The sequence below is a fragment of the Talpa occidentalis genome, unplaced genomic scaffold (assembly GCF_014898055.3).
Source record: "Talpa occidentalis isolate TD23 unplaced genomic scaffold, MPIMG_talOcc4v2.1 talOcc4.2, whole genome shotgun sequence".
Lineage (NCBI taxonomy): Eukaryota > Metazoa > Chordata > Mammalia > Eulipotyphla > Talpidae > Talpa > Talpa occidentalis.
In genome coordinates this window covers 26,746,969-26,758,257 of record NW_023602073.1, presented here as the reverse complement: position 1 = coordinate 26,758,257, position 11,289 = coordinate 26,746,969, and the positions used below count along the sequence as shown (strand labels likewise).

The window sequence follows — 11,289 nt, the reverse complement described above, 5'->3', positions numbered from 1 at the left end:
GGCAAGTTCTACCTGTGGCCTGAAAGCCCTCAGTGGACATGATACCCCCACTTCCTTCCCTACCTGAGCACTTCTTCCTCCACATCACAGCTGCACCACTGCAGCTCCAGTGAGCACAGCTCCAAGGAGAACCAGGACAGCAGTGATGCCCGTGGAGGGGTCGGTGGAGTCGGTAGGGATGGTGGGCTGAGGAGGTGGCACTGAAAGGGAAGGGAAGGGGAGACCCTAAGGCCCAGGCCTCCATCTGATGCTCTGAAGCTCTGCAGAAGGGATCCTGATGCCCCTGAGAAGATCTGTGCCCACGTTCCCTCCTTACCCCAAGTCAGGACTTGGGGCTCCAACAGCCCCTCATGCTGCATGTGGCATCTGTATCTCTACTCCTTTCCAGAAAGCACCTCCACAGCCACCCACTTCTGGAAGGTTCTGTCCACCTCAGGCCTGATGTCCACCAGCTCCATCTCCTGGGTCAGGTCCTCCCCATCTCGCTGCCAGGTCAGGGTGATGTCCGCAGGGTAGAAGCCCAGGGCCCAGCACCTCAGGGTGACCTTCTGGTCAGAGGTGTGGTGGTGGGTCATGTGCATCTTTGGGGCCTCTGAGATGAAGGGTGAGGACTTTCACACTCTGGGTTTTTCTCTCATGGACCCTGAAAACCCTCATGTCGCATCCTCAGAATGGACAGGGCAATGGGTTTGGAAAGAGGAAGCACAAAATCTAGAAACCAGCCTGGTCTGGGGATTCTGGGAAAATCTCATTCCTTAGAAAGTTCTAGAATCAGGGAGAAAACTCCGGATAGGAGGGCACAGTTCTCTAAGGAGGAGAGCACAGACTTTTGCTCCTGACCTGGGGACTCAGAAAAGCAGGAGTCAGATCAGAAAAATGTCCTCAGACCAATTACTGATGGAAAAACTGATGAGGGAAAAACTGATGGTTCCCAAGAGGGCTGCTGGTCACAAGGATCCAGTGAAGGGTGATGTCAGGGCTGGTCTCCCCTCAGTCTCAGGAGACACTGGATTCCGTAATTGCTCTGAGGAAACGTGGGGTCCTGTGGGGAGTCAGGAAACCCGGGGGCTCCTCCTCCCCTGACCAGAGAGGGGGCGCTGCTGTGACCCTGACGCCACCCTCCCCGCGGTGCTGGCCTGAGGGGGTTGGGAGACCCGCGGCCCCTCTTACCTGAGCGCTGCAGCGTCTCCTTCCCGTGCTCCAGGTACCTGTGCAGCCACTCCACGCACCTGCCCTCCAGGTAGATCCTCCAGCGCTTGGTGGCTCCAGCCGCCTCCCACTGGCGCCAGGAGATCTGAGCGGCCGTGTCCGCCGCAGTCCAGGAGCGCAGGTCCCCGTTCAGGGCCAGGTAATCGGCGCCATCATAGGCCCACTGACTGTACCCGCGGAGGAGGCGCCCGTCGGGCCCCACGTCGCAGCCGTACATCTCCTGGAGGGTGTGAGAGCCTGTCCCCGCCCCGTCACCCCGCGGTCACCCCGCGGTCACCCCGCCCGCCCCCGCCGGTAATCAACCGAAACTGACGCGGGAACCTCGCGGGGAACGTCCCGGGGCTCGTCCCGCGTCGAGGGTCCGGCGGGTCCCCCTGTCTCGGGGGACGCTCGGGCCGGGGTCTGGGGTCCCCGCCCGCCCGCGGGGGTGGGGTCGTGAGCGCCCCGGGCCCGCCCCGCTCACCGGCCGCGCTCTGGTTGTAGGAGCCGCGCAGGGCACTCAGGTTCTCTCGGAACTTCTGCGCTTTGGCCTTAGCTGTCCTAGTCTCCAGCCCGATATTTAATGAAAATAATCAGGGTCATGAGTGGATCTTTTACAGCTTCCATTTGTGTAATTTTTTTTCTTCTCTGTCTCACTAGAGGAATGTTGGGTTGTCATGTTTTCTCCTGCATTTACTTTTTGCTTTGGTTGGCCAATGGAAGACTATACAGCCTCTCTGAAATAGGCGAAAATAGCATTTTAACTACCTTTCAGATAATTGTGAATATGCAACTTTGTTCCACTTCTACAATAAATTGAAATTATACAAGTGGTGGTTTCTCAAATGTTATTTGCAAAGTGAGTGGTAGAACAATGTCACTGAATGTTTTCTACCCTGTTACATTAATTCCATAGGCCTCTATTGATTATTACTCTTGAACTGATACATGATTTTAAAAAGTGATGCATGGGCCTCCCCGGTGGTGCAGCGGCTGAGGGCTGGGTTGCGAAGCTGCCCGCAGCCTCCGCAGCGCTGGTTGGATCCCTGACCCCCAGGCGAGGGTCCCAAATGGCACACAGACCTCTCCTGCCGCGCCCGCTGCTCCCCTCAGCAGTGTGTTTTGTCAGTCTGCCTGTTCTGCTCCCCTCTCTGGCTCTGGTGAATTCTCTCACCCTCCCATGCTTCTGACTGTACCCAGTGCTTGTATAAATAAATAAATAACTTAAAAAAACAAAAATTCTAATCAATGTTTTTTAAAAAAATAAATAAATAATGATGCATTGTTTTACTAGGTTATATGATCTTTATGTTAATTATTCTAGAATCAAATTTTGAAAATCATACATGTTTTATGTTCCAAAGATCCCCAAAGAAAAGTAAATGGCTGCTGCAAGTTGTCAAGTTTATAGCAATGGGACACAATTTTTCACTATCTGGTTTTCACTTGGAGCTTGTACTTTATCAAGGCAGTTAATTACTATCAGTTGTCAATTTCTGTTGATATTCTTAGAGGGACAGCTTACATTCACTGCAGCTGCTCCAGCCTGTGCCCCACCCTGGACCCGCCCCATCCCCAACACCTATGACCCTCACCTTGTCTCCTCAGGGTGACTCACCTCCCTGTCACCTCCTGTTCCCTGTGGTGTTCAGGTCACCTGTCATCTCCTCAGGGAGGAGGCACAGCGGCTCCCAGGTCAGGGGCCCCTCGCTCTGTGCTCCCCAGGCCCGTCTCCAGCTGGATCCTGAGTTACAGACACACAGAGTCCCAGGACAGTTCACTCTGTACCCCAGTACCTGGAGGGTGGCACCCCAATATGTCACGTGAGCTAAGAAATTAATACTGTTATGCAAAAAGCAGCTCAGGAGGACTCTTGTTTCTGGTAATGGTGGGTTAGGACTTTCACACCAACCAACATACTGAAAACAACCATGTATTATGTTGGGATTTTCCCTGCTTATGCACACAGAGATTTCAGACATTTCAAGTCTATAATGTGAAAAAGTGTCCTTATTCTGTTTGAGCAGAGGTCAGAAATTGGTCATTCTGTAGAAGTTTTGGGGCCCAGCCTCTGTCATCACCTCCCATCTCTTCCCACGAATCTCTCCCCACCACAAAAGCAACATCAGGAGGAATTTTTAAATTCAACTTAATAACATATGGCTGCCTGGGCAGGTAGTGGGCGCCCGTCACTAAGAGAACCGAACCTTCACTCTGGATGTTGTCCAGAGGATTGTGATGATCAGAAATGAGAAAGAAACAATAATTTCACCCCCTCTAATGTTACACCTTCCTCCAGGAGCTGAGGTAACCCCTCCTCCATCTCTCCCTCCCTTCCTGGCCTGTGGACAAAGGCTCAGCTCAGTAACTGGGGTGACCTGGGCTAATCCTGACCCTGGGCCAGGTCAGCAGGGCACACACTCCCTCCTCCCCCTGTGGGACTCCCTCCAGCTCTGGTCTAGAGAGAAAGTAGCTGCAGCCCATGGAAGAAGTGACCCCTGGGAAACAGAGGGGCTGCCAGGCTGGTTTTCTCATCCCAAAGGAGATGAGCTTGAAGTGAATGTTGGGGACTGGGGGAGGGAGATATGAGGAGTGGGGGTGCCACCACCACAACCCAGCAGGAGGACTTGAGAGGGGTCCCTCCTTACATTCTAACCAAGAGAACAGTTATAAACTTGCTCCTTTTCGCCAGTCCTGCTTTTCCAAGTGCTGCTCAAAAATTACTTCTTTTTGAACTGTACCTATGGGGCGTTGAACTGACATTTTTTGCTCTGTATGGGATTTGAATTCATTTATGCTGGGCTTGATGTGTAATTGTTCTCCCATTGTCTATGCTGTGTGCCCTGTCTCTCCTCTCTCTCTCTCTCTCTCTCTCTCTCTCTCTCTCTCTCTCTCTCTCTCTCTCACACACACACACACACACACACACACACACACACACACACTCCCCTTTCCTTGGGAACCAGATCCTTACTCGGCACTGGGGTTACTCTGACCTTCTGTCTCTGGTTCCCCTCAGAGCCACCTTCTCTGCAGTGTCTCTACTCAGCGGTGTCTGAGCAGCCCCAGGAGTCCCTGCACCTCCTGCCTCTGACCTGGTCGCAAACCAGCCCCTCACCCTCCATGACAGTGAGGAGGCGAAAGCAAAGTCCTGAGGTCAGTGATGGATGGAGGAGACAATTTGCCTCCCCCTCGTCACAGTATTATTTCTATTGAGGCAACATCAGTTGTGTTCAGAGGCACAGGGTCACCCTCTTCAGATGTTTGTTCCCACATCACACCCACCTACGGCACCACAGTCCTCCACCATGGTCCATGAGGCCCGCTTCCCTCTTTGTGTCCTGCTCTCACCCTCCCTCACCCATAGGGTCAATTCCCCAGTCATAGTTCTAGAGTTTGTTTTTCTTTAGTTTCATCTGTCCCAGATGTTTGTTTCTTCATATTCCACATATGAATGAAATCATCTAGTATTTGACTTTCTCCTTCAAATGTATTTCACTTAGCATCATCCCCTCCACATCTAGCCATGTTTTGCAAATTCAAGGATTTAACTTTTTCACAGCTGAGTAGTATTCCATTGTGTCTATCTACTGCCTCTTCTTTGTCCATTCATCTGTCGTTGGGCACTTAGGTGGTTTCCACAGTTGGTTATTGTGCACAGTGAACATAGCAGGCACATATCCTTTGGAATTAATGCTTTTACCTCCTTTGGATAAATACCAAGGGATGGAAGCTTGACCACGCGGAAGGTGCATTTTGAATATTTTGAGGAACCTTCATTCTGTTCTCCACAGGTGCAGGCCTGTAACAGAGTGGCATCCATAGAAAAGGAAGGTTCCAGTTTTCCTGCCCCATCCCAGCAAGGGTTGAGCCCACCAGGGATGAGAAGCTAAAGAGGAGGCAGACATAACAAGGTGGGGAAAGGAGACTGGAGGAGGTGCATGGAGCAGAGAGACATGTAAAGAAGAAACCACGCTTGCTTCTCAGCTTTGGGCTGGTGCTGGGGACATGGGGGACATGGTATATATATACAATGGAATATTACTCAGCAATAAAAAACGATAAACTCATGCAATTTGCAGCAACATGGATGGAGCTGGAAGGGATCATGCTCAGCGAAATAAGCCAGAAAGAAAAAGAAAAATACCGGATGGTTTCATAGCAGGAATTTAGAAAACCTAAATAAGGGACCAGGAAAAAGACTAATTGTAATAAAGTAAAAATCAAAATCAACAAGCAACTATAGACCAGAGACACACTACAGTGGGGGGCGAGGGGAGGAGAAGAGGAATTAGGGTCAGAAAAAGGGGGTGGGAATTGTGTGGGGAATATAACCAAAATGAAAATGTATACATCATGCAAAAATGAAAAATGATGTAAAAATTATATAAAATAAAATAATTCATAAAAAAGGGAAAGAGACACGTGAAAGAGACAAAGATGTGGGTGAGAGATCCAAGGGGAGGGTGACAATGGCAGCCTTTATCTTGATGTGGACTTTGATTTTGCTCTTGTCCTGCCAGACTTGCCTGGCCCCTCCTGCCCCTTTCCTGGGAGTCTCCACCAGAGGTGCCTTAGACTGTGGCAGGCTTTTGGGCCTCAGCACTCCTGCTTTGGGCGAACCCTGTTTGGCTGGGCATTACCCACGAAGGGACGGGTAACTCTGGGTGTTTCATTGGGAACTATTTTAACTACATTCTTTCTCTTCTCTTTCTCTATTGCACACAAATTCTCTATTGCACGCTGATTATATTATCACTTTTCTATTAAAGTTCTTAAACACTACGGATTGTTTTATCTTTATGCAACTGATGACAGTACCCCCTTAGACTGATCAGGCTTGAGGATCTGGGGAACCCCTTGTTCTGCCCGCTAACAGGAGCAGCCTCCATCCCCACCCACCATGTGCCAGAGCTCCTTTTCCTCCCCACCCTACAATGGGTCATTGTCACAGGTGTAAGGTGGTAACTCACTATTGTTTTAATTGGCATTCTCCTGACAGCACACGATGACAAACATTTATCCATGTACGTATTGGCCACAGTGTGTGTCTTCTTTAGAGAAGTGCCTGTTTAGCTCTTGTTTTGATTGGTTTGTTTATTTTCTTGTTTTGGAGTCATTTGTAGATCTCGGATATTAACCCCTTATTGGATATAGGATGCACAAATATTTTCACCCCCTCGATACTGTCTTTTGATTTTAATGATAGTTTCCTTCACTATATAGAAGCTTTTTAGTCTGATGTGATTCCATTGGTGATTTTTAAATTTATTTTTATTTTTGGCTTTTGTTTCCTTGGAGCACAGAAGACATTATGGGCAGTGAAAATACTCCACATGATGCTCTCATGATGGACACAGGTCATTATACGTTTGCCCAACACCCTGAAAACAGACAACACCAGAGTGAACCCAAAGGGAAACCATGGACTCTGAGAGGAGATGACATGCAGGCCCCTAACTTGTAACACACGCGCTGCTCTGGTGTTAACACATGGTTTGGGCATCATCTTTGAAGTGTTTTATAAGTTGAGGAATTTAGTGTAATTTACTTTTGAAAACATTATTTCTAGTGCATGCAAGAACATTTAAGTAACACTCAAGGATACACAGAGATGAGTTACTCCCCCTCACTCCCCAGCACCCCGATCAGCCAGTATCTGCTCAAAACCAGTTCACAATTTATTATTTCTCTTCTTAAAAAAATATATATATATCCATGCTTCTGTCTAGGCAATAGTGTTTGTTTTCCTATCACTACCAGAGTTCAGGACACAAAGTGGGAGAAAACATTGCAAATCATGAATCTCAGAAAGGACTATATGTAGAATTTACAAAATAACACTTAAAACCCAATATCAGAAAGAAATAAGCCAATTTTAAAAAAGAAAAATCAGTGCAGTAATTAATGGTTCCTCAGTAAAAAATGTGGACAAAAGGCCTTAACAGACATGTCACCAAAAAGAGACACAGACAACAAGGAAGAACAGGAGCAGATGCTCAGCATCACAGGGCACCAGGGAAAGACAGTTAAGAACAACAGTGATGCTATCACACCGAAGAGAGGATGAAAACGCAAACCCTGCATAATACCAGGTGCTGCCCAGGATGTGGGCAACAGCAGCCTCATGACTGCCGGCAGGAATGCAAAACAACTGGTCACTGTGGAAGATACTTGACAGTTTCTTTGAAAACCAAAAATCCTGACCACACACCCAGTGATCACTGCCCCGCTAGTTACCCAACTAATTTTAAACTTATATTTGCACAAAACCCTGCATGCATGTATATGTTTATAGCAGAACACCCATAAGTGTGAGCTGCCCATAGTGACTAATCTCAAAAGACAATAGTAACTAAAGAAATGAAAGAAAAAGCACCCTTGCAGGAAGAAAGCTGGGAGACTCTACCTTAGCCTGGTGCTGAAGGTTAACACCCTCAGTGATCAGTTGGGGGGCGTGACTGCATGGTGACTGACATGACTGACGTTGAGTGGACATGGCCTGCATCTCTGTGGTCTGCTTTCCCGAGCCACAGTCCCACTCAAAGCAGGACTCCTTGATAGAGGCTAAGAGTAGAAAATTGAGTATGGAGGGGTCACAAGACCAGAAAGTGGAGGTGGGGGTAGAAGTGATTATCATAGTTATTAAACCTGCTATAGAAATGAATGATGCTTAGAGCAGCTGCTCTAGGGAGCACCAACTGCTCTGGAAAGAACCCAGAGGCACAGCCCAGAGGTGGAATATGGGGATGGAGCCACTGCAGAGAATCACCCATCCTTACAAATGAACCTTACAATTGAAGAAGTAATTAATTTAGCAATAGATACAATTCCACAAAGGAATGAGCCCTCCCAACTAGAACACTACCTCAGCGCCCTTTCTGCCCCCTGGGAAGACACAGCTCTGCTCCCAAAGCTCGGCCTGGGGCCTGCAGGCTTCTCTTCACACACCCGCCCTCTCCAGGGGCAGCTCTTCCTGCCTGTTGGTGTCTGTGCAAGCAGCTCCTTCTTCTCCCCCACCCCTGCTTTTTTAAAAATATAATAACCTTCTCTTTTGCAGAGACTAAAAGTCTCTGTCTTGTGGGGAAACTCACTGTGTATGCAAAAGGGGGACTGTGGCGAAACTTTTCTCAGAGGTGATCCAGGAACCCCAATCTGTGAACCCTCAGGTGTGAACAGCACCTACCCAAAACATCACTCCTCACCAATGTCAATGTTATAAACACAAGGAAAGTCAGAGAAACGTTCAGCCAGAGGCACATCAAGGAAACCAGATTGGAACTGAATGAGGCAAACTAGATGGGATCATGGAACATAAAATGGACACGAGGAAAAACTAATGAAATTAAGCATGGAGTTTGATGATTGCTTCATTAAACTGTTATTAAACTGTTATTATTATTATATTATTATATTATATTATTATATATTATATTATATTATATTATATTATTATTATATTATATTATTATATTATATTATTAAACTGTTATTAAACATAAATGATTGCAACATTGCTTCATTAGCTGTGAAAAAAATAATGACAACTTTAGTCATGTAAGATGTTAACAAAGTGGAAATAGTGTGGGATAAACAAGAACTGTATTACCTTTGCAACTTTTCTGTAAATTTAACTGTATTCTTAAAATGTGATTTTTAAAAAAAAATTTATTTATTTATTTATTTATGCAAGCACTGGGTACAGTCAGAAGCACGGGAGGGTGAGAGAATTCACCAGAGCCAGAGCAGGGAATAGAACAGGCAGAAGGACCAAAGTACACTGCTGAGGGGAGCAGCGGGCGCGGCAGGAGGGGTCTACACACCATGTGGGACCCTTGCCGGTGGCTGGGCATCTAACCTGCGCTGCAGAGGCTGCGGGCAGCTTCGCAGCCCAGCGCTCAACCGCTGCGCCACCAGGGGAGGACCAAAATGTTATTTTTTTTAATGTCCTCAATACTATATAGGTTGTAGAAGGAAAAAATTATCTACTTCCCTGTTTCCCCAGGTTTTGTTATCCAGGGACTGGAGAGAGGGGTTCTGAGGAGAAAAGCTGGAAACCTCACACCCAGGGCAGGCTCCGGAGTCTCCTCTCCTCTGAGCCCTGCTTCTCTGACTCCTCACAGAGCATCTCACCCCCAGGACGCCGCCCTCCAGGACCCCCAACTCTGCCCACCTCAGCCCCCGCCCCGTCCTGGCGGCTCCACCAGAATCCGGAGCAGCGCGGCAGCGCCCCCGTGTGGCCACAGGGCTGAGCACAGGCGACCAGAGCCGCCCTTTCTCCTGCTCAGCCAGGCCCTCCCCAGGCTCCCTGCGCCCCCAGCGGCAGGACAGGGATCTGCCCACAAGGGGGCGCCCAAGTCCTGCTTCAGTTTAAGTGTCCTTAATTTTTAGTCTCCTGTGGAGGACTCTACGACATAACAACTGGCCCTTAGGTTCTGGGCAAATCCCCAAATTTATAGGTTGCCTCAGTCTCTTGGGATGGAAACTTAGATTCCAGGGTCCCTGAATTTGTTTCTGCTTTTGCTTCCAAGGACGAAAGCCCCTCCTCCTGGGAATCACCTTACATTCTCCATCCTTGGAGGAGGGGAGGGGCCTAGGAGAGCCCCAGGGCACTGGCTAGGAAGATGGGGAGGCTCCTGGAAAATAGAGCAGAGGATGGAAATGGGGACATTAAGGGACAGAGGTGGGAAGGGGTGCAGTGGGGAGCCAGAGAGGACCGGGCAGGGAAGGGGCAGCAAAGGGGACACTGAGGGGGAAGGTCTGTGTGGGTGACACGAGCTCTCACTGGGGGGCTGGAGCATCTGTCTCACCTTGGGGGATGCAGCAGTGCTGGCCGGTAACTGCCCAGGGAACTGCGCACATCCAGGGCCTTGCCCATCCTTGCGGGGCTGGTGTCACCCACACACACACGCACATGCTGTTGATGGAGAGGACTGTAACAGGGGGGTCCCCAGGGGAGGGTCCGGGTTCCCTGCTCCACCCAAGGAGGGTAGAGCTGAGCAGGGAGAGAAGGCTGAGGAAGAAGGAAGCAGGATGGAGCCAGAAGTAGACCTGGGGGAGGCACATGGAGCGACATACGTGAAGAAACTGCGCTTGCTTCTTGGCCTTGGACTGGGTGACACAGACGTGGGTGAGAAATCCATGCGGAGGTGACAATGGCAGCTTCTGTAGTGATTTTGCTCTTTTCCTTCCAGACTTGTCAGCCCCGTCCCCCCTTTTCTATGGGTCCCCTCCAGGAGGCGCTTTAGAATGTGACAGGCTTTCAGGCCCTGCTTGGGCCAACCCTGTTTGGCTGAACATTTACCCACAAGGGGATGGTGACTTGGTGCTTGATTTGGAAACTTTATTCTTTGCTCTTCTTTGTTGCACACTAACTGTATTAAAGTTCCTTTCCATTGAAGGTCTTACATGTTTTGTCTTGATGCGGCAGATGGCAGCGAGATAGGGGAGACAGACGGCTAAGGGGAGTCCCCCTCCTGTTCCAGAACATCCCCCCTTAACTCAGTTCCCCAATGCTGGGGTTTCAGGGAGATTCAGGGAGCCAAGAGACGGGCAGAGCAAGGCCTGGGCCGCCCTGGAAGACCAGCCCTGGGGGCTGATTCTGGGGCCCCAGGGCTCCACTCCCTGCAGGTGGGTCAGAGTCAGCCCTGCTCACAGCTCCAGGCTGCTGACAGCCCCTCTGTGCCGTGACCCTGCAGACACCACTCTGGAGACAGTGTGAAAAATAAATGAACAACAAAATTAAATGGAATCTAAAAGCAGTAGAAATATTTTTTTAAAAACACATTTACTTTGAAGGATACTTTCAGGGGACGTAAATTCTCGTCTGACAGCTCATTGCTATCAGGACTTAACTGTCATGTGAGTTACTCTGGCCTCCAATGTTTTTTGTGAGAAAACAGCCACTGATACCCAATCGCCTTAATTTTTTACTGGTTTGTACCAAATAACTTCCTACTATGCACCTAAATCAAAGATCTGGCATCTGGCACAGTCTCTGAGGGGGAGGCATGGTGGGGAGGGGATGAGGAGGGGCTTCACTCAGAGGCTCCAGCTCCGGGTCCCACGAGGCTGCGATGGGGACGAGATGTTGGCGGATCT

The 11,289-nt window shown here is 49.1% G+C and overlaps 1 pseudogene; it reads right to left on the bottom strand.

Moving 5' to 3' along the window:
• Positions 1-4: 4 nt before the first annotated feature.
• Positions 5-2,761, bottom strand: LOC119251068 (saoe class I histocompatibility antigen, A alpha chain-like; annotated as a pseudogene).
• Between the last annotated feature and the right edge of the window lie 8,528 nt (positions 2,762-11,289).